The sequence below is a fragment of the Diabrotica virgifera genome, chromosome 3, assembly GCF_917563875.1.
Source record: "Diabrotica virgifera virgifera chromosome 3, PGI_DIABVI_V3a".
Taxonomy (NCBI): domain Eukaryota; kingdom Metazoa; phylum Arthropoda; class Insecta; order Coleoptera; family Chrysomelidae; genus Diabrotica; species Diabrotica virgifera.
This window is the reverse complement of record NC_065445.1, coordinates 95,787,743-95,814,525: the sequence shown is the minus strand read 5'-3', so window position 1 is coordinate 95,814,525 and position 26,783 is coordinate 95,787,743. Positions and strand designations below refer to the sequence as shown.

The following is a 26,783-nucleotide window of genomic DNA, read 5'->3' as shown; positions in this document are numbered from 1 at the left end:
CTTTTTTAATAAAGCCGAAATAAAAAAAAACCTGATAAGAAAAGGCTTTTGGAACTTTTTTATTTAGTCAATTATTAGTAGGATCAAACACGACACAATAATCAGAATACAAAAGTTTGCTGGAATTGATTGACTATATCGTCTTATACGAATTTTATATGCAAATTCTACATAGACACAAAATCAATGCAAAACCTGCCCAACTCACAATAAATTGCTTATTACTAGCAGGCACATAAAAAGCAATGTTAATACATCTAACATGAATTTATGTATACATAGAAAAAAGCATTTTAGAAGCATAATTATGTAGAATTTTAAACAGGTCTGAGTTAGCTTCAACTCAACGCAGAATAGACTGGGTAGGTAAATTTTTATCCTCGACACGGTAGGTTTCAATGTTTCAAAAAAAAAAAAGGTCTTGTGGATATATAGGACTTGGGAGAGGTGTAAATAAGGTATAAATAAATAGAAATACGTGGATTAACTAAAAACATGACATATGAACTGTAGCTATGTCAGTAACTGTAGATTTGTTGATGGAACATAACACAAACTCACACATAAGAAAACACATAACTACGCATAAATATACAAAATACATATACACATACACGTCTGAGACTGTTCTGACTCGTTATGAGACTTCTAAGCTCTCCAATCCGGAGGTGTAACAATTTTATGTTCAGGAGATATATAACACATGGGGAAAATGTTGCCTAAGTGATTTCCCAGAGAGCTGACAAACTCTGGAAATTATAGCCTTGGCACGGTTTGGGCATACTCTCGTGCCTGGCAGCATTTCGTTCCAATTTGTGGAAATAATGAGACAAAATGAGATGGCCCAGAGGAAGATATAGGAATGAGTGCATTTTATAAATGCATTAAAAGAATGTGGAGTAAACGAGCAGAGAAGCGACTACGGTTGCAGGTTCTATATGTGTTCCAAATAGGTCCAAATTAGCCCAGTCAGGTCCCTACAGGCAAACCTCCAACACAGTCGGACAGCATTCTCAGTATTTACTTTTTGATTTTGATAGCAGAGACTTGAGTAAAACAGGGCCAAATAAAAGTTCATCGGGTGTTTTATAGCATATTATGCTGGATTTATACAATAAGCCAATTGGCTGAATTATAATCGTGTAGAACTGGCGGCTTTTGAAAAAAAAATGATCAAACAATAAAATTTTTTTGACGATTTTATCAAAATTAAATATTTTGGACCTAGTCGACTTTTCCTGAATATGTGTTAAATTATGTCCTTTAGAGCCTTGAGCTTTAGATTTATATTAGAACCAATCCAAAAATGTTGCGTTATGTTAAATTTTTTTCTCCTGCTTTGTATAAAATCTGAAATAAAAGTATTTAACGATTTATAACGGATAATAAATTTTTCAAAAAAATTATAAAAGAAGCCATAAATCTTTGTAAAATAATTTAGTTTCTTGAAAAGCGAATTATTTTTGTAAATGTTTACAATATTAACAAATATTTTTTATATTCTTTTCATTTTATCAAATATTTATTTGCAACATTTCAAACAATTTGATTTATATTTTATTTTTGGCACTGCAGACATTTTTATTTTCCTTTTTTTCCAGTCAAAATAATGTCTCAATGAGCTTATATGCAAAGTATAATACCCCTTAAATGGAAGTTAAAATAACAAAAATAAGAGTTCAATAGTGGACATATTTATAAACTAAATGATGGTAATCATCATCATCATCAGTAGCTCGACAACCCTTTTTGGGTCCTGGCTTGTTCTAGGATTTTTCGCCATTCTGTTCTGTTCCTTGCTTTGTTCTTCCAGTGGGTAATCTCAAGGGTTTTCAGATCTTGTTCCACTTGTTCCATGTATCTAAGTTTGGGTCTTCCCTTTGCCCTTCTCCCTACTGGTGTTTGCCTCATTATATGTTTTGGTTTTTCGGTCCTCAACATCCTTTCAACATGGCCCATCCAGCGCAGACGTCCGATCTTTATGGATGTTATGACGTCGGGTTCGTTGTATGCTGCGTATAGTTCAAAATTATCTTCTGCGCCATACGTCATTTTCTTTCACCCCCTTATAATATGTGTCTAAGGATTTTTCGTTCAAACGTACCTAATAAGTTCTCATCGCTTTTCGACAGTGTCCGTGTCTCTGATCCATATATAAGGACCGGTTTTATCAGGGTTTTGTATATTTTGCATTTGGTTTTTCTCGTGATGTTGTTAGATCTTAGATGTTTAATTAGTCCATTATATGTTTTATTGGCAATATGTATTCTTCTCTTAACTTCTTCGCTGACATTGTTATTTGCGTAACTAGTGAACCTAGATATGTAAAAAAATTACGCTTTCGATGATATAGTCTCCTATTGTCAGATTCTGAAATAATTGTAAAAATAAAGCTTTTAAACTAATGATATCGACTATTTTACCAGTAACTACATTGGTTCCTTATAACATAACAATGGTCTCTATTCTTTACTACTTCTGAAACTTGGACTACTTTTGAACTTAAAAAATCATTATAATTCTCTTTGCCTTTATCCCTATGCAGGGTCGACTTCCTTAATTGCATTTCTCCATAAGGTTATCATAATTCTATTCACCGTAGCTCTGAAGAGTGACGATGAATACTGCAGTTTAGACGTTTTAATTACGTCTTCATTTGTCCCTCTATAAACCCAGCTTATGCATAGCAGCCTTCGATACACCTACATTTCGTAAAAGTTTCTTGCTGACGTCCAGCTTTTAACTTCGTACAATAATGTCGAGAAGATGTAACGTTTGACGAGCGTTATTTTTAGGATATTATTATAGCCAAATAAAATAAAAAAAGTCCAAATGTAAATTCGTAGAGGTTAAAACAAATTTTATATCAAAGTTTAGGTGGGTAAAAAAAATATTTTCAAGAAAGTATGCAAATCATACAAGGGGATCATTGTTTAAATAGATAAAATGGGGTCATTTTTGCAAAAAAAAAACTTTTTTAACTGCTGAGGTAATTCACTTATTAATGAAGGTCTATGGGATTTTTTCTGCAAAGTTGAAGGGTAAATCTTTCACACAAGACTTACTAAATTAAATTTGACCCCCTATTTATTTAAATAATTGTATATAAAACTTTAAAAACAAATTTGCACAAAATAATTTTTAGCGTTTTAAATACGCACTATAAAATATCTTATTTTACAGACTAAGTTGCGCTATGTTACCAGTATTAAGCAAAAAAAATTGGTCGAAAAATATTTAATATATTTTGAGATATTGAATTTGTTTATTAAATGATACTATATTTTCAATTGCAAAAACGCGGTTGTTGGCAAAGAAATATTCACCTGCTTAAGATCTCATTATTTTTCTTTTTATGTATATTTTCTATAAATGTATTGATAAATTCAACTTTCAATTAAACTCCCCTCTAAAATGGCATTTAAAAATTATTCAAATTTGTTTTTAATTGGTTTTTTTTAATGTCGTCGCGGGGATTAAGTATTTTGAAATACCGTTTCGGTCATTGGGTTCCTGGGAATTTTTTACTAATTAACAAAATTTTTTTGTCGTTTTTTCTTCTTCTTTTTTTTTTCTTATAGGTTATATTACTACGGGCCCTTTTAGGGTTAAATTTTATTAAGAATGTCGAATCTCTGAGTTGTAGATTCTAGACCTAAAAATATTAAGATTTAACTAAAATCTCTTAAATAAAATATGGCTACTTACTGAGTTACAGAGTGTTTTATTTAAAAATTTAAAAACTATTGTTACCAAGTACTTTAAAACTATTTGACGTATCCTTATCATACTTAGAAGAAAGTGTGGCTATTATACATCCTACTAAATTGTGATTAATAAACGTTTCTAGCTAGTGACAGAGACGTACGACAGGGGATAGTGAATGATTGACCATTCCCAAATTCTACGCCACTGAGTGAATTACTATTTTAGCGAAATTTTCGATTCTCCAATACTTTGTATGTAAATAACTTTATTGATATCTATAAAGTCATCAGTTTGAGAGATATTGGAAGTTTAAAATGAATGAATGAATGAATCAAAATAACTATGCCGTTTTATTTTTAACGTCCAATATCTCGAAAACTAATGACTTAATCGTTACCAGTAAGGAGTATATTATTTACATAGAAAGTATTGGAGAATCGAAAAATTTCGCCAAAATAATAATTTCCTCAGTGGCGTAGAATTTGGGAACGGTCAACCATTAACTATCCCCTGTAGTACGCCTCTGGTAGTAGCTAAAAACTTTTATTTATCACAGTTTACTAGACTGTATAGTACCCACACTTTCTGCCAAGTATGATAAGGATACGTCAAATAGTTTGAAAGTACTTAGTAAAAATAATTTTTAAATTTTTAAATAAAACACCCTGTAACTCAGTAAGTAGCCACATTTTATTTAAGTGATTTTAGACCAATCTTAATATTTTTAGGTCTCGAATCTACAACTTAGAGATTCGATATTCTTAATGAAACTTAACCCTAAAAGGGCCCGCAGTAATATAACTCCAAGAAAAAAAAAAGAAGAGGAAAAAAACACAAAAAAAATTGTTAACTAGTGAAAAATTCCCAGGAATCCAATTATCGAAACGACATTTCAAAATGTTTAATCCCCGCGACGTTATTAAGAAAATAAATTATAAACAAATTTAAATAATTTTCAAATGCCATTTTAGGGGGAAGTTTAATTGAAATTTGAATTTATCAATACATTTATCGAAAATATACATAAGAATAAAAATAATAACATTTAATGCAGGTGAATATTTCTTTGGAAACAACCGCGTTTTTGCAATTGAAAATAGAGTAACATTTAATAAACAAATTCAATATCTCAAAAAATATTAAATATTTTTGGACCAATTTTTTTTATTAATACTGATAACATAGCGCAACTTTTTCTGTAAAATAAGATATTTTATAGTGCTTATTTAAAACGCTAAAAATAATTTTTTGCAAATTTGTTTTTAAAGTTTTATGTATAATTATTAAAATAAATAGGGGGTCAAATTTAATTTAGTAAGTCTTCTGTGAAATATTTACCCTTCAACTTGGCAGAAAACAATCTTATAGTCCTTCATTAGTAATTGAATGACCTCAGCAGTTAAAAAAGTAATTTTTTCGCAAAAATGACCCCTTTTTAATTATTTAAACAATGATCCCCTTGTATGACTTGGATACTTTCTTGAAAATATCTTTCGTACCCACCTAAGCTTTGACATAAAATTTATTTCAACCTGTGCGAATTTACATTTTGATTTATATGCAGTGTAATTTTATTTTACTAGACTATTAATACGTCATCCACATAACACTTTTTTCATTCGGACCAACACTGCTTTGGCCTTTTCAATGCAAATTTTATCTCGTTGCTCATATTCTAATTTTTTATCCCGTTCAAAAATTTGACCATTCAGCACTACTAGATTTGGACCTACTAGGCTATTGATTATGTTCAAAATAAGAGAGCTAAAAGGAACTACAACGTAAACGGGATTTTATTGTCTCATATGGTCAATGGACCTCTAAATTTGCAAAAATCAGGGAGTGCTACCATTTAAACGGGTGCATTTTTGAGAAAGGGATGAATTAGTCCCTAGGTAGAGGGTGAATTAGGGTGAGTTCTATGTACTTTTAGTACAAGCAAGTCTACATAAAAATTGTTCCAGGGTAAATTTACTATCAAAATATCACATTTTAAAGTAAAAAATATTTTTTTTCACAGAAGTATATTCAAAAGAAAAGCAAGAAATAAACACGAAAGATAGCAATTTTGTTTTTTGCCCCATAATTTTTTTCCACAGGGATATATGTATAGGCATTTCTTCAGAGAAAAATAACTTCCGTCCTTCCTCTTTAAAATGAAGTTAGGTAAAAGTCTCTAGGATTTACAGTTTCCGAAATAGGATTTTTCAAAGTTTGCCGCTCACAGCATTTTTGGGCCATTTTCCCCATTTTTTCGCAAACATTGTTCTGTAAATTTTTTCAACGCATTTCTAGGTATATCCAATGGTACATTTAGTAGAAAAAGAAGTCAATTACCTTTAAAATTGTCTATTGTATAAGTTATAGGGGCCTTTTTAAGCAACTTACGCTGTTTCAAGGTTTTATACTTTTTATGATTTTTGATATTTTTAAGGGGGGAGGGGGAGGGTATGGTTTGAAATCAACATACCAAGCACATTTTTGTGAATTTTTTTCGAAGCTATGGTACAATTATTTTATTTTTAAATTAAATAAACATATTAAGTACAATTCAAAGAATATGTATTTAGAAAAAAATTCAATCCAAAATATTGAAAAGTAAGCCATTGGTGACAAATTTTGACAGACAGCTCACAAAAAAATGGATTTTGCGGTGGACATCAGAACTCGTCACTAGATCATACGAAACAAAAAATTCAAAAAGATTTAATTAGCTTATGAGTTTTACGAGGTCACAACGTCGAATTTTTTATTTTTAATGATTTTTGAATTTTTCGTATCACTCAGAAATCAAAAAAAATGAAATTTTTGGTAAAAATTTTGTGAAAATCAACAGATTTATTATTGTTGAACAAAAAATAAGCAAAAAAAGAAAAATATCTCGACGCAGTTACCTCATGAAATGTCTCAAGAAAATATGCAAAATATCAGGTAGATCGGCAGAGTAGTTTTTCAGTTACAATGTCCACCGCATTTGAAAAAGCAGTTTTGAGAAAAATGCGTTTAAAGTTTTGACAACTGCATCTTCTTATTTGTCTGCCAAATCGTAAAGTGATGCACATTGGAATGTTTTTTGAATAGAGGAGTAATCTACAAAAGAGAAGGCGAAGAGTTGTTTAACGTTTCTCACTACGCTCAAGCGTGCTGGCGCGAAGTCGCGGCAAAGCGAATCGAAGGTAGAGATTTTCACGCTGTATCTCTGGTAATTTTACTCGGATTATTTTGAAATTTTCAGAGAGTATTCTTGAAATATGCACTTTTATTTGAAATAATAAAAAAAATAAATATTTCAAACCATACCCCCCCCCCTTAATGATTTTTTAAATTTCTCATTATTACTTTTTTCTAGTAGGTACATTGTGGAATAAAAAAGGCTTATTTGATTTACTTTAAAATGGTGTATTGCAAAAAATTCTAGGACTATTTTTAAACAAGATATCCGTAGGATATTCGTACCTAACAAGGGTATTCGTAATTTGAGAAAAAAATTTATTTTTTTTAATTTTTTTTTTAATTAGAAGAATTTAATTGCATATTGTAACATAATTTTTAATCCCAAATAACTTTCCTCAATAACACTTTTCGATATTGTGAAATATAAAGGTACTTTACTCTTGAGCGAAATTCATACTTTTCAACATGCCTCGTATACTATTGATAAAATTTGCTATCTGACGATTGGATCTTAGGTTTTAGACTCTACAGAGCATTTTATAAAGTATAATTATTTTTTATAAAGTTAATAATAAAAAGTTTTCCATATGGTTGAAACTTAGTGGGAGCTATTGCATGTGTATATGTCACATATTTGAAAAAGCATATCTTGTTTAAAAATAGTCCTAGAACTTTTTACAATATACCATTTTAAAGTAAAGAAAATAAGCTTTCTTTTTTATTGTACAATGCATATACAATAAAAAAAGTTATAATAAGAAATTTCAAAATAATCGTAAAATATATCAAAAATCTTTAAAAGTATAAAACTTTGAGCAACCATACCTTGCTTAAAAATAACCGTGCATCCTTCTGCAGTAGACCATTTTAAAGGTAATTGACTTTTCTTCTTAATAAATGTAACATTGCATATGCCTAAAGCTACGTCGAAAAAAGGTACAGAACAATTTTTGAGAAGTAACAAGAAAAATGGGCCAAAATCGTTGTGAGTGGCGAATTTTGAAAAATCATATTTTGGAAACTTTAAATAACAGAGACTTCTACCAAACGTCGATTTAAAGATGAAGGATGAAAAATATAAATAATTTAAAAAATTTAAATAATTTAAAAATAAAACGTCTTTTTCTGTGAAGCAATGACTATACCTATATCCTCGTGGAAAAAATTATGGGGCAAAAAACAAAATTGCTACCTTTGGTGTTTTTTTCTTGCTTTTCTTTTGAATATATTTTTGTAAAAAAAAATAATTTTGACTTTAAAATGTGATGTTTCGATAGTAAATTTAATCTGGAACAATTTTCCTGTAAACGTGTCTGTACCTAAAGTGCATAGAACTCACCCTAATTTGCCCTGTGCCTAGTGACTTATTCACCCCTTTCTCAAAATAGCACCCCTTTAAATGGTAGCACTCCACGGGTGTTTCATATTTAGAGGTCCATTGACTATATGAAACAATAAAACCCCGTTAACGTTGTAGTTCTTTTCTAAAATACATAATCAATAACCTATACATGCATTTTCCCTTACCTTACCTTACTTGTAATTAGGTACAAACATGATAATGACATACCTTCTTACCATTTTTATACATTCAAATGTCCTATTATTATTAATATTTTACTGTTCAAATAGCCTAATACCACTTCTTAAAAATAATTATTGATATTAATAGTTTTTTGACACAGTTTAATGATTTTTGTATTGGTATTCTAATGCGGAAAATGAAGAAACGAAAACCTTGTGTGAATGAACCATACAACGTTAATACACCTTGAATATACTTCCAATTAAAAATGAAATTAAGCGAAAAGTAGATGTCAATGGCAATATAAAAAAGCCATCCTCAACCTTGTCCTGATGTTTCAAAGACATTGTCGTTGATCTGGCGCTACATAAAGAATAATAATCACTGAATTAAGTATAAAATATGTATTATATAAAAACATTTAATTCTTATTATATTTGGTGGTAGCTGTCATAGTTTTCATCATATATATATAAAAAAGAGTTTTCAGAATAATTTCAACTGCATTGTATATTTCTTCAATATTTATTTATACGTGCAATGCAGGATAATCCAGTGAATATAATAAAAATGTATTCATTTGCTATAAAGATTTCCAACAAGCGTTTGACAGATTTCAACATGGTAAACTCACAACAAGCATTGAAACACATATACCAAGATCCCAAGGATATTAATTTATTCAATAATCTATACTACTTTCAATCAGACGAACTTCAAATAAACAACACCTTTTTTGACCACAAAGACCAGCACAAATATACGTTCAATAATACCCGTGGACAAAGATCTATGATAGATTATGTTGTAACTAACAGAGATATACCATCCATCAAAAATAATTGACGTAAGATGCAGGTAGTCAACTCAGCAGATGTAGGTAGTGACCACAGCCTAGTATTATGTAAAATTAGAATCACCATGAAATGTTTCAAACCTAAGAGAGTGGTACCAACACAAAAAAAATCAAAGTCGAAGGACTAAGTACGAAATCCACGGAGTACTTTTATAGAAAAAGAATATCAGAGAAGATTGCTGATAATGAAATACTAGAAAACGATAACATCGAGGAAAGCTGGGAAAAACTCAAAAGTAACATAATTAACCCAGCAACAGAATCACTTGGAGAGAGGAAAGTAACGAATACCAATATATCAAAAAAGAAAATCCCATGGTTTCGAGAGGAAGTGAAGATAAAATGTGAAGTAAAGAAGAAAGCCTTTTTACAATACAGAACACAACAAACACAACAGGCATACAACCACTATAAAATAATTAAAAACGAAACAAAAACTCTAGTCAGACAAAAAAAAAAGGGAACACTGGGAGAGTTTCTCAGAACAGATGGATCACGACTTCTACCGAACACAAAAGAGATGAACGAACTAATAAAAACGAAACACGTTCAGAAGGAAACTTGGGCAGACTATTTTCGATATCTGTTTGCTAAAGATAACGATAACGAATCACCAACACCTGAAGTGACAACAAACGAAGAAACAAATATTGAAGAAGCAGAGGTAACGGAAGCATTAAGGAAATTAAAAAATAGAAAATCACCAGGAGAGAACAGAATATCGAATGAACTCCTAAAGTATGGAGGAGAAGTACTGACCAAACAATTATTAAAACTAATCCAAAAAATAATAGAACAAAACAGAATATCACAAGAATGGATATCAAGCATCCTAATACCTCTCTTCAAAAAGGGAGAAAAATCGGACCCGGAGAATTACAGAGGAATTAATTTATCAAACACAACACTAAAATTAACGAACAAAGTGATAACAAACAAACTAAATAAAATTATAACATTAGCAGAAGAACAACAAGGTTTTAGGTCGGGAAGATCATGCACCGACGCTATATTTATAATGAGGCAGATTCAAGAAAAATCGTTAGAATACAACAAACCGGCATACTTATGTTTCGTGGACCTTAAGAAGGCATTTGACAGGGTCATATTAAAGGACGTTATCCATTTATTGTACGCAAGAGAGGTACCTCTAGGAATAATTAAAACGATCGAAAATATCTACCAGAACAACACAATAAAAGTAAAAGTAGATGAAGAACTAACTGACCCAATTGAAGCTGGCAATGGAATAAGACAGGGAGATTCCCTGAGTCCTCTGTTGTTGAACCTGATCATGGACGAAATAATAAAAAAAAGTAATAACAAAAAAAGGATACCAAATGGGAGAAAAACAACTTAAAATAACCTGCTGTGCAGACGACGCAATACTAATCTCTCAAAGTGAAGACGATTTAAATCGTATGCTGCACGAATTTAATATAACAGCTATAAAATTTAACATGTTAATTTCCCCAAAAAAGACTAAATGCATGGTTATAACCAGTACTGGCGCTAGGGTATAAGGCGCCCGCCTGTAAAAGAAGCATAGGCGTCCTTGGGTTTCTTTTAAATTAGTATTTTGTATAGCACCGGCAGAAAAAAAGCTCATTTTGGCGCCCCCCAAACGGGGGCGCCCGCCTGCAGTGCATCCCTTGCAGGTCCGTTATCGCCGGCCCTGGTTATAACAGCAGATCTAATAAGGTGTAAATTAGAGCTGGAGGGTCAAATAATAGAACAAGTCATGGAGTTTAAATATCTAGGCATCACACTATGCAGCTACGGAAAGCTCGAAACAGAAGTGGAAGATCAGGTGAATAAAGCAAACAGAGCCGCAGGTTGCCTGAATGAAACAATATGGAGAAATAAAAACATCGGAAAAGAAGTGAAAGGCAGAATTTACAAAACAGTCATCAGACCAATAATGACATACGCGGCAGAAACACGACCTGATACAGAAAGGACAAAAAGAATGCTAGAAACAGCAGAGATGAAAACATTGCGAAAAATCGATGGTAAGACGATGTGGGATAGAGCTAGAAGTGCAAATATACGAAGGAGATGCAAGGTGGATAACATTAATAACTGGGTGAAAAGCAGAAGAGTAGAGTGGAACGACCACATAAGCCGAATGACAAAAAATAGAGTAGTAAGGACGGCGAGAGACGGTTCCCCAATAGGAAGACGATCAGTGGGAATACCACGAAAAAGATGGAATGACAACTTACTGGAGGCACATTGAAAAACAGACAGAGTAATGTCTATATAAAAGAAGAAGAAGAAGAAGAAGAAGAAGAAGAAGAAGAAGAAGAAGAAGAAGAAGACATTCAAACAGCAGCCGTATGGGTGGAAGCTAGTGAGACAAACCAAGTAGGAATTCAAAGAGGAGTAACACAGGGATGCGTGCTGTCCCCACAATTATTTAATGTTTACTCCCAACTAATATTTCATGAGTTACTATAGGAAAGAACTGAAGGTGTAAGGAATGGAGAGAGCAACGTTAATAACATAAGATTTGCAGACGATACCGTATTCATGGCAAAGAATATAGACGATTAACAAATTCTTCTAGAAATTATTAATAGAGAAAGCAAAAAAATGGGACTAACAGTGAATATAGATAAAAATATTATTAAAGATTATAACCAAATACATGTTGATCTCGAAAACCCCTGTTGACAACATACATCTGACATTGGAGGGTAAGCCCCTAAGATGGTCGACAATTATATTTAAGGGGTAGAACCTTTAACTCTGAAAGTCCAATCCGTAAAAAATTGCTTGGACTGCAAAACTCTTAAACAAGGAAATGTTTAGACGAATTGCACATGGAAAAAAGCTTATAAACTGCACTATTAAAATAAGAAAAACATCTTATCTGAGCCACATACTTCTAAATCTAAACGATAAATACTCTCTGCTACACGTCATCATGCAAGGAAGAGTGGAGGGAAGAAAAGGCTTGGGAAGAAAGAGGAAATCTTGGCTGAGGAATATCAGAGATTGGACTAAACTCAGTGTTGAACAGAAATTTCACGTTGCAAAAGACAGAGAAGCGTTTAAAAAAGTGATCGCCAAACTTTTTTAGAAGAAGAAGCATAAGTACAAAAAGTGTTTATTACACGTACGTGAAATTCTCTAACGAGACCATTTGTGAAGATGGGAAAAAGTTTAGTGTAATAAACACTTTTTGCATGAGTTGCTTACAACATTTTGTCTACGTTCATGAAAAAACCAAAAAATTTTATTTATGTGTTGATATGTATAATAAAATAATAAGCGTAATTTAGTAGTAAAATATTTAATAATTTTTCTCATCAGTAGTCCCATATCCTCTTCTCTCCGATTTCCCCAGGTAACATACTTTGGGTCTTTCCGAATTGCAAAGAACGAAATGTCACGGATGTACTAGAGCCATCTACCGAAAAACAAAGTAAGTTATCAATCGAAGTAGCACAGAAAATGACAATAAATATCGTTCCCATACCACCAGATTGACAACAGGTGGAATACTTTTTTTGGTTACAAAGAAAATTCCTTAGTACTCAACAAAAGTGTAAATGAATTAAAATGTATAAACATTTTTAATTTATTTGCAACACGAAAATGCAGCAACTGCATAATACTCTGGTTAAATCGGAGAGTGCAGGAAGAGTCTATACCGGTTTTGGAGGTTTTTTCTTCCTTATCAGTAGTCCCATATCCTCTTCTCTCCGATTTCCCCAGGTATCATACTTTGGACCATAGAGAAGAGGATACGGGACTACTGATGAAGAGGAAAAACCCTCCGAAACCGGTATAGACTCTTCCTTCACTCTCCGATTTAACCAGAGTATTATGCAGCTGCTGCATTTTCATGTCGCAAAGAAATTGAAAATGTATATACATTTTAATTCATTTACTGTTTTGTTGAGTACTAAGGAATCTTTCTTGTTGGAACTTTTACCACGCTGAGCAGATGCGTTGTGAATTATTTAAAATTCTCTCATCTTAATTTCCTCGGCATCCTGTATGATTTTTTATAATTTTTGAAAATCTCGGGAGGTTGTAACCAAAGAAAGTATTCCACCTGTTGTCAATCTGGTGGTATGGGAACAATATTTATTGTCGTTTTCTGTGCTACTTCGATTGATAACTTACTTTGTTTTTCGGTAGATGGCTCTAGTACATCCGTGACATTTCGTTCTTTGCACTTCGGAAAGGCCCAAAATATGATACCTGGGGAAATCGGAGAGAAGAGGATATGGGACTACTGATGAGGAGGAAAAAACCTTCGAAACCGGTATAGACTCTTCCTGCACTCTCCGATTTAACCAGAGTATTATGCAGCTGCTGCATTTTCGCGTTGCAAAGAAATTGAAAATGTGTATACATTTTTTATTTAATAATTAGTTAATTATAATTATCGATTAGAATTGCGAAAATTAACAACAATGTAATTTAAACTTTATTTACAAAAATAATTCGGCGAATTATTAATATCAACTTTTAACAATTTATTGTAAATATTAATATTTAGGATTATCGATTAGAATTGCGAAATTTAGAAACAATGTAATTTAAACTTTATTTACAACAATAATTCTTCGAAAGGTAGGTTATAAATATTAATATTTATAATAAAATATTTTTGATTTCCGCTTCTTGATTTGTAATTTCTCTAAAGGTCGGTATACATGAAGCCAGTAAGAAAGCATCATTAGTGGGCAGATTACTTGCCATAAGTTACTTGCCATTTGTAAACGTTTACTTAAGGGGGGGGGGTATGGTTTGAAATCAACATATCAAGCACATTTTTGTGAATTTTTTTCAAAGCTATGGTACAATTATTTTATTTTTAAATTAAATAAACGTGTTAAGTACAATTAGGTCTGGATCCCGCGTATGAAAAAAAAAGTTGATTAATAGCAAGCTGAAAATTTGTTTAGGTTAAGGATGTCTAGTCGGATAAACTTTGATATATGGGAACACTGAAACAGGGGCAGTTTTAATTGTGGAACAGGTTAAAAATTTGGAACGGTCAGTCCACGAAAACGGCACATTTATTTTGTCCGACAGAATAGACTTAAACTCTCCGAACAGAGATTAAACTCTCATGCAAGAATCAGACTGCTATTTATCACCTGTCATAATTCCTGTCATTTGAAATATTCTACATGTTCCACTCATTAAAACGCCCATTTGGTGATAAATAGCAGTCTGATTTTTGCATGAGAGTTTAATCTCTGTTCGGAGAGTTTAAGTCTTTTTTGTCGGACAAAATAAATGTGCCGTTTTCGTGGTCTGACCGTTCCAAATTTTTAACCTGTTCCACAATTAAAACTGCCCCTGTTCCAGTGTTCCCATATATCAAAGTTTATCCGACTAGACACCCTTAAGCTATTAACAAATTTTCAGCTTGCTATTAATCAACTTTTTTTTCATACGCGGGATCCAGACCTAAACTCAAAGAATATTTAGAAAAAAATTCAATCCAAAATATTGAAAAGTAAGCCATTGGTGACAAATTTTGACAGGCAGCTCACAAAAAAATGGATTTTGCGGTGGACATCAGAACTCGTCACTAGATCATACGAAACAAAACATTGAAAAAGATTTAATTAGCTTATGAGTTTCACGAGGTCACAAGGTCGAGTTTTTTTATTTTTAATGATTTTTGAATTTTTGGCATCCTCAGAAATCAAAAAAATGAAATTTTTGATAAAAATTTTGTGAAAATCAACAGATTTATTATTGTTGAACAAAAAATAAGCAAAAAAAGAAAAATATCTCGACGTTGTTACCTCATGAAATGTCTCAAGAAAATATGTGCAAACTATCAGGTAGATCGGCCAAGTAGTTTCTCAGTTACAATGTCCACCGCATTTGAAAAAGCAGTTTTGAGAAAAATGTGTTTAAAGTTTTGACAACTGCATCTTCATTTTCTTATTTGTCTGCCAAATCGTAAAGTGATGCACATTAAAATATGTTTTTTGAATCGAGGAGTAATCTACAAAAGAGAAGGCGAACAGTTGTTTAACGTTTCTCACTACGCTCAAGCGTGCTGGCGCGAAGTCGCGGCGGCAAAGCGAGTCGAAGGTAGGGATATTCAACAGGCTGTATCTCTGGAAATTTTACTCCGATTATTTTGAAATTTTCAGACAGTATTCTTGAAAGTATGCACTTTTATTTCAAAATAATAAAATTAAATATTTCAAACCATACCCCCCTTGAAGTCATATTTTAAGGCAAGGAAAGTAAAATATGACTCAAGTAAACGTTTTGAAAAGGCAAGTAACTTGTGGAAAGTAACCTGCCACTTTACTTGCTTTCTTACTAGCTTCATGTATACCGGCCTTTAATGTTCATGTTAAATTTGATTAAAAATAATACAAAATATGCAATTGCTTAAAACAAATAATTATGTTTACAAAATTTTATGGGCAAGACTTCCTAACTGTTAAGTGTTAGAATAAATGAACATAAAATAGATGTCAGATATACAACATGAAGAATAATCTTCTTGTAGTTACATTACCGTTATTGTTCGTTGAATATTATGTTGGCTACAATATTCGCTATCATGATTTTATTGACAGCTCTAAATAACGATGTAATCGATTTTCCATAACATTGCCATATATTTTTCAGTCATGATATTCTTCTTCTACCAGAACCACGTTTGTCTTAGATCTTTCCCTGAATGATCGGATGGAATGTGACCGAAGTATTCCAGCTTACGTCTGTTTATTGTATTGATCAGTTGTGTTGTTTGGTTCAGCCGTCTAAGAACCTCCTCATTTTTAATTCTGTCGACACAGCTTATTTTTAGAAGTTAACAAATAATACTTGTTACATTCATTAGTGTTTTCATTATCCTAGCATCATTTCGGACACTTTACCATCTATAGTTCCACACTTCTATCTGCTTTCATTCCATTCTAACATTATACTATTAGACCAGGCGGATCTGTTTTGAGGTGGATGTAAGAGGTGGCATTAAGATTTTTGCATATAAAGTTAGGTAACAACTTCAATAATTATAATTAACTTATGCTCCTTCTCAAATATGCCCGGAACATTACTAAAAAAATTTAAATATTTAAAAATTTCGAAAAATATCGATTTTTTTCTATTTTCATTGCTTATAACTTTAAAACGATTCATTTTGGAACAAAGTCGTAGAAAAAAAATAAAATAATTGAATTTTGTATAATATACGGCTGGTTTAAAATGTCTTAAATTATTACCCTTTCTGCAAAATAGCAATAAATAGAACATAAGGGGGTAAAAAGACTGTTTTTATTCAATGTTTTTAAACCACTTTGGTTGCACTTTCATAATTCGCTTAGAAAATTCTTACAACATACTTAAACCGTCCACCAAATTTTATTAAAAAGGTCCTAATAGATTTTGCATAATAATTTTGCAATCTAAATTTTTTTAAAAAAGTTGAAATTTTTTAAAAACTTTCTGAACAAAAAGTAGACCATTTAGAAGTTTGTTAATTTTTTTTACATATAAAGAGGTTCTCTACCTATCTAATATACTTTACAGAATTACAATCGGATTATTTAAACGGCCTCTGCACTGTTTTAAAGTTATTAACAATGTTTTGGCTTATAAACAAATACAGTGAGGACGTTTGAGTTGGAATAAATTCATTTTCTTGAGAATGGGCCACTCTGGAGATAAATTCCGAAACAGATCGATTTTTATTTTTAAATTATAATTTTTTGGCATAAATATTATACTAGTGACGTCATCCATCTGGGTGTGATGACGAAATCTAAATATTGGAATCAATTTAATTAAAAAAAATGTTTAATTCAAACCCTATATAAATAATTATGTTAATGTTTATATTAGTGAATACAAAATTGAATAGCCTTTCGATTCAGATATCACAGGGCACCTATTCTCATTTAAAAAAATCATCGATTACGGCATCAGGCCCAGATGGATGACGTCACTAGTATGATATATACCAAAAAATTAGAATTTAAAAATAAAAACCGACCTGTTTCGGGATTTATCTCCAGCGACGCCTATTCTCGAGAAAATGAATTTATGCCAACTCAAACGTCCTCACTGGATTTGTTTATAAGCCAAAAAATTGTTTATAACTTTAAAACAGTGCCGAGGCCGCTTAAATAATCCGATTTTAATTATGTAAAGTGTATTGGACAGGTACAGAACCTATTTATATGTGAAACAATTAGCAAACTTCTAAATGGTCTAATGTTTCTTCAGAAAGTTTTTAAAAATATAACTTTTTTAAGAAAATTTAGATTGCAAAATTATTCTGCAAAATCTATTAGGCCGATTTTAATGAAATTTGGTGAACGATTTAAGTATGTTGTAAGAATTTTCTAAGCGATTTACGAAAGTTCTAAGTGCAACCAAAGTGGTTGAAAAACATTGAATAAAAACAGGCTTATTTTGCCCCCTTATTTTGTATTTATTGATATTTTGCAGAAAGAATAATAATTTAACACATTTTCAACCAGTCGTTTATCATACAAAATTCAATTATCTTTATTTTATTTCGCTACAACTTTGTTCCAAAATGAATCGTTTTAAAGTTATAAGCAAAGAAAATAGAAAAAAATCGATGTTTTTCGAAATTTTTAAATTTTTTAATTTTTTTATTATTGTTCCGGGCATATTTGAGAAGGAGCATAAACTAATTATTATTGTTGAAGTTGTCACCTAACTTTATCTGAAAAAATCCGAATGCCATCTACTACACCCAGTTCAAAATTTGCTTCTTTAAAATTTTCATCGTCGCGTATGGTGTTACGACAGAAGAGATATGCATTTTTTTAATTATATAATTGAGGAGAAAATAGCAGGTCTTATGTTAAAAATGCAACGTAATTGTTACAGTACCATAATCAGATATTTGTAGGATTATTTTTCAACTTTCCCATTGATCGAGAATGTTGTACAAGTCCGAAATGGATACAGCTACTTTTATAATTAAAACAATTTCTTTTTAATTTTTTTAAGTTCCGAGTACCGAGTATCTAGTTAAGTACCGAGTCAACAATAAACTTTATGGGCATTAAAAAAGAGAGGATGCTTTAGTAAGATTAATTGGTTGGTTTTGGTGTTAGTAACAAAATATGGAAAATAACTATCACCGTTTCTGACATAATCTTATTTATAACGTTTTTCCTAGCGATTTTCCATATAAAATACAGTTTTTATACTACCATTTTCAAATTACTTTCCAAGGAAAAATCTTGGAAGAGATTACAACAAGAAACAAAAAAAAGTAAAATTTTGTCTTTCTCTGGTTTGGATATAAGCAAAGCCTTCGACAGAGTTTGGCACCCAGGATTGAAATACAAATTTAGAGATTTTGGATACAGCGGGGTCATGACGAAACTCATCTCCTCGTAACTAAGCAACTTAGGTTCAGGGTCCAAATAGGGCTAGTTCTATCTGAACACGGAGACCCGTAAGCAGGAGAACTACAGGGGGCGGGTCTGAACACCCCTTCTATTTAGCATATATACAGCATACGTTGCAAGAACACCCGGAATATTAAGCCTTTATGCAGACAGCACTTCAATCGCGGCAAAAGACAGGAACTTGAGACACAATACGGAAGAGAAGAGAAGACCCAAGCGGTCGTCTTTAAATATAGAAGGGGTAACCCAGAACAGGTAACAGTAAAAGACAGTCCCATCTAACAGCAAAACGAAGCTAAATACCAAGACCAAGGGGTCATAATGGGCCGAGGTCATGACATGTTATCGCGACAATCCAGAAAAACAGCAACAGGCCCAACCGAAATAAGAGGATTCAAAGGAAGAAAAACAAATTAGCTATGAAAACAAAATTAACACTGATCAACAGCACCATACTGCCGATAATTAATGCATCTCTTGCATGGAGACACATAAGTCGTGCCGACATAAAGAAGATACAAGCACCACACAACTACCCTAGAGAAGCTGCAAATGTACCGAGATATGTCGCTAAACATTTCCTGTTCAGAGACCTAAAACAAATAAGGGTTCTGGATATGTTAGAAGAAAAAGCCAGAACAAAATTATAAGTCAATGTTTTGTAAAAAAAATATTGAAATTTGAAAAGTATGATCCGTATAAGATAAAATTGTAATGACATAAATTGTAAGAGGTAACTTTTTGTTTAAATCATATATATCGGGTGTTCTACAGCATCCGCCGTTCCCCAGATCCCGTTCGCCATGCTTTCCGTCACGAATGTCTTCCTCGTTGAGTTGTCTACTGTTCATTGCTTTCTCTACATCTTGTATCCATGTTCTCTTCGGTCTGCCTCTTTTTCTTCTCTCGGGTGGTACATACTGGATCATTTTCTTGGGCCATCTTGGTGGTCGCATTCTCTGGAAATTTCCGTAGCATATTAATCTTTTTTGTTCTATTCTGTCTATAATATCCTTTTCTACTTCCATTCTTTCTTTTTTTTTTCTTCCTTTGGGATATGCTGCAGTTTAGATATTCTGCAGCTTCTTCTAGTCGCGTCCATTTCTAAAGCTTGAAGTCTTTTATTTTGTCGGTTTTTACTTCCCACACTTCCGAGTTGTACAGGACAATTCCCTCCACGATAGTTTGGTAGATTTTTTTCTTTGTCTGATTTTGCAGTCCTGTACTCCACCAAATGCCATTCAGCTGTTTTATAGCTTTTCTTCCTTGACTTATTCGATATTCTATATCTTGATCGCATGTGGAGTTTTTGTCAAAAATAGAACCTAGATATTTAAATTCATCACATCCTTTTATGTATTCCTCTTCTAATTCTAAGTCTTCAGTATCACCTCCGACTACAAGGTATTCAGTTTTCTCCATGCTCATTTCCAAACCCCATTTTCGGTACTCCTGTTTCAATTTTCTAATCATGTAACTGGCGTCATCTTTATCAGCAGCAATCACAACTTGGTCGTCAGCAAATAGCAACGTATACAAATAAGAATCTCCTACTGGTATTCCCATTGTTTGGCATTTCCTAGTCCAATATTTTAACACATGTGTAAGGTAAATTTTAAATAAAGTGGGCGACAGACAGCATTCCTGCAAAAGGTCTTTCGAAGTTTCAAAGGTATTTGAAAGTTTCGTTCCAATTTTAATTGCTGTTGTTGCATTAGCATAGAGATCTTTTATTGTTTGGATGTATTTTCTATTTAAAGTGGTTTGTTGTAATACCTCAAACATTTTTTCTCTGGGAACGGTATCGTATGCTTTTTTTAAGTCTACAAATACCATGTGAGTTTCTAGATTTCTAGCAGAACGTTTTTCTAGTAGTTCTTTATGCAGAAAATGTTATCTGTGCATGATCTCCCTGTCCTAAATCCACTTTGTTCTTCGGAATCTTGCCACTCCTTTTCTATCCGTTTCTTTATTATTCGTCCGTGCAGTCTTCCAACTGAGCTGGTCACACTAATGCCTCTGTAATTATTAAAATTTTTTCTACCACCCTTTTTGTATATAGGGGTAGTTATGGAGTTTTTCCACTCAGAAAGCACGCCACTATTGCCTGAAAGGCATCCGTTGAATATTTCAACTAAAATTTCTTTGCCTGTGTCGTGCTGTGCTTAATGAGTTCAATTGGAATACCTCGGGGACCAGGAGCTTTATTGTTTTTCATTTCCCTTAACGTTAGTTCTAGTTCTTGATTCGTTATATCTTCTAGTTGTTCCAGGTTGTTTGGGGCGATGATGGTTTGCCTTACATATTCCTGTCTATTCTCTTGCAATAGGTTTCTAAATTGGGTTTTCCACTCGTTTATATTTATAAGGGATATCTGTCATCTTTCTTGTACGTTTTGTCTTGTATTTGATATTGTTCTCCAAGCTTTTCTGCTTTTTGTTCCTCCCATAAAAGTGTCTATTTCTTCACATTTCTTCAGCCACATATTTTCTTTGGTTTTAATCACTTCTTTTTTTTGTTTCCATTCTAATTCTTGCATAGGTTTTTCGGTCTTCTGAGCAATTGGTACTGAGCCATTTTTGATATGCTTCTTTTTTCCCACATCATTTCTTTTAAAGAATCTGTAAACCAAGGATGATGAGTGTTATTTGAGGATTTTTCCCCTAACGCTTCGAATGCAGCTTCATGTAAGCACTTTTTTAGCCGATCATATTTTTCATCCGCTGTTCTTGTATTAAACTGTGTATTGGTTATTTTTTGGCTCAGCCTGAATTTAAAGAGAAAGGAGATTGAATTATCTTTCAGTGCGTCGATGTTGTAGTTGTACTGAGGCGGGAGTTTTTCTGTAATCTCTTCCTGGGTTTCTTCAATTTTGTTCTTCAAGAGATATGGAAAGTATAGATCTGCTCTGAGTAAAAAGTGGTCAGTTCCACATTCTGCACCTCGATATACTTGTACATATTTCGTCACAATTGATGATTTCTGCTTCATGATGACGTAATCTATAATTGATTGCTTGATATAATTGATTTCAATTGTTTAAATCAAATAGTTAAATAGTTTACCAGCCACAACTCTGCTAGGTATTGGTCAAATAAGAATCTTCTTTGGATTCGTGAAGCACATACACAGCATCTAAAAAGTTTGGATGCTGCAACGTTTGGATAGAAATGATCAGAAATAGGCTTATAGGTCCATATTTTATAGAGGGTAACTTGACTGGTGACAAGTATTTAAATTTACTAGATAACCAAATTATTCCTGCACCTCTTCAACAGAATGGATATAGTTACCACAAAATGTTTTGTTTAAAAATAGTGTTCTTTCCACTATTATCGATGGGCTAGAGATATTTGAACGCGAATTTTCAATATCGACCGAATATACGTAAAGGATTCACTTGACCTGCTCATACACGGGATCTCAATCCGTTAGATTTTTTTCTTTGGTGTTATCTAGAAGTACGTGTTTACATTAGGCAACCAACATGCTTGCAGGGTTTGAGACAAAAAATTATTGATTAATGTGAACTAACACGTGGAGAAGTATTGGAAAGAGTAACTCACGAATTTATTAATAGGCTTGCACATTGTTAAATAGGAGGTGAACGGCGAAAATTTTGACAATTTCAAGTGATTTTTTAAAATTAATATTATTATTGGTCTTAGTAAGTAAATTTACCTAATCTTTAACTACTGTAAAGTGAATTATTTCTCGTTTTATATGGGAGTGCAATTAAAACGAAAACATGCATTTTTCGGAAAAATTCAAACAAGCTTATATTTTTCTAAAACTTTTTTTTAGTTTATATACATGTTAAAGTAAAAAGTTCTACTCGCAGATTTGGCCGCTAATTGTTTATTAACTGTTTAAATAATAACAATTGTTTTGTATAAATAATTTTAAAAATATCGTTAAATTCATCATTTTTTTTTGATCAAATATGTTTCTATTTTGTTTATGATTATACTGAATCCGAATATGGCATTGAAATTTGAAAATTATTATACAGAAGCTCTTATAAAGTATGTCTGCGTAGCTAGGAACCACATGGAAAACTTTTTTATTATCAATTTTACGAAAAAATGTTATTCGTCATAAAATGCTCTGGATAGTCAAAAAGCTAAAACTCAACCATCAGATATCAAATTTTATCAATATTATACGAGTTATGTCAAAAATATTAATTTCGTTAGAGAGTAAAGTACCTTTATATTCCAGAATATCAAAAAATGATATTATGAAAAGTTGTTTGAAATTAAAAACTATGTTTAAATATACAATTACATCATTTTAGTCGAAAAAAAATTCAATTTTTTCTCAAATTACGGATACTCATCATCATTTTATTACAATTATTGTAACTATTTTATTATCAATTTTACGAAAAAAAGTTATTCTTCATAAAATGCTCCCTGGTCTAAAATCTAGGATACAACCATCAAATATCAAACCTTTTTAATTTTATACGAGGTATGTAAAAAATATGAATTTTTCTTAAGAGTTAAGTGCCTTTATTATTCGCAATATTTTAATTAGAAGGATGTAATTGACCACTAAAACAAATTTTTTAATTCCAAACAACTTTTCTTAATAACAATTTTCGATATTGAGAAATTTAAAGGTACTTTACTCTTGAGTGAAATTCATATTTTTTGACATACCTCGTATAAAATTAATTAAATTTGATATTTGATGATTGCCTTTTAGATTATATATGATGCAGAGTATTTTATAACGAATACCTTTTTTTCGTAAAACTGATAATAAAAAAGTTATCAATAGGTTCCAAGTTACGCAGACATACTGTATAAGAGCTGAAAAAAATTTTTTTTGCTAAACATTTATTATTGTTAAAGCTTATTATTAAACGTATTTTAGGCAAGTTTGACAGAAAAAAGTTTTGATCACTTTGTATAAACATTTTTTTAGCTGGTAATTTTCGGTTTTTGTATTACATTTTTGTTATTTTTCTTAATTTTCTCAAAAAGAAATAGTTTATTTCATCTCTAAAGTAAAATAATTCAGTGCATTTTAAAGATTACATCATAAGCTTCAAAAATTCGCTTACAAAACTGTAACAGATCTGTTCAAACTTGAGTAATACTCTCCTAAAATGGTGGTAATTCTATAAAACTACGAAGATTTCAAAAATTACATTTTTTGAGACGTCATATCATTTGAATTAAATTTTTGAGATTTTTTTTTGAATAAAACATCATTTAGTAAGACGCTTAAAAGGTAAGTTGTGCAAAATTTAGACTTATATAAGAAAAATTGTATTAGTTACACATTTTTAAATCATTGTTAAACAAAATTCATGTAAGGCTCACTTTCCGCTTACACCGTACTTATGCCCATGCATTTTATTTCTTTCTATTATAACCATAAGATAACTTAATTCTTCTTATTTTATGTTCAATTTGTAAAATTTCATTTGATCCATTAGTTAAAGAATTACATTAAAATAACTCAACCGTGCACTTCGCCGTACGCTAGTTTGCAGTGCGCCAATGTTTGTGAGAAGGGTGACTTTAGCGTTATCAATAAAAAATTATAGAAGATACAGATTTAATTTTAGAAAATTCTTTATATAAGGTTTTTTGTAAAATTTTCTGAATTTTTCAATGGTCAAGTCAGTTTTTTTTCTAAAATTTATATTTTCGGAGTTATTTAAAAAAACCTCTTCGTAGTTCATTTGTTTAATAAAAAATGAAGCACCCACTTCTCGAGTAGAACTTTTTGATATGTTGTTTATTAAACATTTCTTAAAGAAATTACAAAAAGTTCTATCTTGTTTGATTTTTTCCGAAGTGAAAATCTATATGCACTCCCCTATTAACAAATTTTTTTACCAAACTTGGTATGTGTGAATTAGAAATAACCAACTCTTTTAAGAACTACGAACATATACAGGGAGTTCCATCTAAATTAAACAAGTTGAGAGTATTTTCGGTGAGAGCGGAAGTTAAATAGAGAGAGAAAAATATGGCATCACATGCGATATTATGTACCATTGCTCTAGCATGCAAAGTTTCATAAATATCTTCTTTTTTGTTTCAAAGGTTCACTTGGTTCCATACTTTATACAGTGCTAGTCAAAAGTCCGTATCCCCCCTCCCTCGTATCTTTTTAACGGTTATACTTATAATAGTGAAATTTGGAGGGAGGAAATAAACGGACGTAGGCTTCTTAACTAGTCATGACAGGTGACGTAATAGTGACAGATGACTTTACAGCGCCACTGTGACAGATAATTTTAAATGGGATCTTATGGCAAGTAATACCTCGTTTGAAAGATATTCAAAATAAATATTCAGTCATACTAATTTTTTTGGATATAAATTGATTTTGATTTTGGTGAATAAATGAAATAAATATAAAATTGTAGTTTCGCATTTAATTAATAAAAATTCAAATGTCCGCCTATGGTTTTTTTGTCAAAAAAGTTCACGTTTTTCAGTTCTCGAATAGTTTTTACGTCAACGTCAACCCTTTTGACAAGTAATCATAGGCGGAAGTTTGAATTTTTATTAATTAAATGCGAAACTACAATTTTATATTATTTCATTTATTCATCAAAATTAGCTTAAACTCAAACAAAATTAGTACGACTGAATAGGTATTTTCAATACCTTTTAATCGAGGTATCACTTGCCATAAGGTCCCATTTAAAATTATCTGTCATGGTGGCGCTGCAACGTCATCTGTCACTATTACGCCACCTGTCATGACTATTTAAGACGCTTACATCCGTTTATTTCCTCCCTCCAAATTTCACTATTATAAGTATAACCGTTCAAAAGATACGAGGGGGGTACGGACTTTTGACTGGCACTGTATATGGATGCCTCAGAAGTCAAACGGTGTAAGTCGCATTCTCCCTAAAAATGACTTATGAGATATAACACTTATTATTGTACAGGGTGTCCCAAAAAGATTGGTCATAAATTATACCACAGATTCTGGGGTCAAAAATAGGTTGATTGTACCTCACCTAGCAATACACACAAAAAAAGTTACAGCCCTTTGAAGTTACAAAATTAAAATCGATTTTTTTTTCATATATCGAAAACTCTTAAAGATTTTTTATTGAAAATGGACATGTTATATTATTATGGCAGCAGCATCTTAAAAAAAATTTAAGTGAAATTTGTGCACTCCATAAAAATTTTATGGGGTTTTGTTCCCTTAAACCCTCTCAAACTTTTGTGTACGTTCTAATTAAATTATTATTGTGGTACCATTAGTTAAAAACAATGTTTTTTAAACTTTTTTGCCTCTTAGTACTTTTTCGATAAGCCAGTGTTTATTGAGATATTTTGAATATTTTTCGAATCCACCACATATTATTTGTATAATAATATGGTATATGTACGATTATATAGACCTGTTAATAATCTGAAAATTTATTGTTTATAATTTACATTTTTAGGTATATTTTGAAAAAGAAGCCACATCTCGATAAAAGGTTACTTATCAAAATAAGACTAAGAAGCAAAAAAGTTTTAAAACACTGTGTTTAACTAATGGTACCACAATAATAGTTTAATTGAAACGTACACAAACATTTGGGGGGTTTAAAGGAACAAAACCCCCATAAAATTTTTATGTAAATATATTAATAATGAAGCCGCATCTCGATAAAAACTGGCTTGTCAAAAAAATATTAAGAGACAAAAAAGTTTTTAAAACGTTGTGTTTATCTAATGGTACCACAATAATGAATTAATTGGAACGTACACAAAAGTTTGGGGGGGTTTAAGTGAACAAAACTACCATAAACTTTTTATGGGGTGGACAAATTTTACTATAATTTTGTTTTAAGATGTTCCTGTCATAAGAATGATACACATCCATTTTTAATAAAAAATCTCTAATACTTTTCGATATATTGAAAAAAATCAATTTTTATTTTGTAACTTCAAAGGGCTGTAACTTTTTTATGAGCACATTTGTACTACGGTAAGTTAGATTCAATCGAACTATTTTTGACCCCAGAATGTGTGGTATTTTTTATGACCAATCTTTTCGGGACACCCTGTATATAATAATATTATTATTCCCTTGTTTGTATTTATGAATGTGTTACCCATATTATGATAATAAAGACAGTTTATTTGTT

At 31.6% G+C, this 26,783-nt stretch overlaps 1 protein-coding gene across 2 annotated transcripts in view; it reads right to left on the bottom strand.

The window, feature by feature from the left end:
- LOC126881944 (protein I'm not dead yet) overlaps window positions 1-26,783 on the bottom strand; it is a 335,541-nt gene that overhangs the window by 48,757 nt on the left and 260,001 nt on the right. The window lies entirely within an intron of this gene.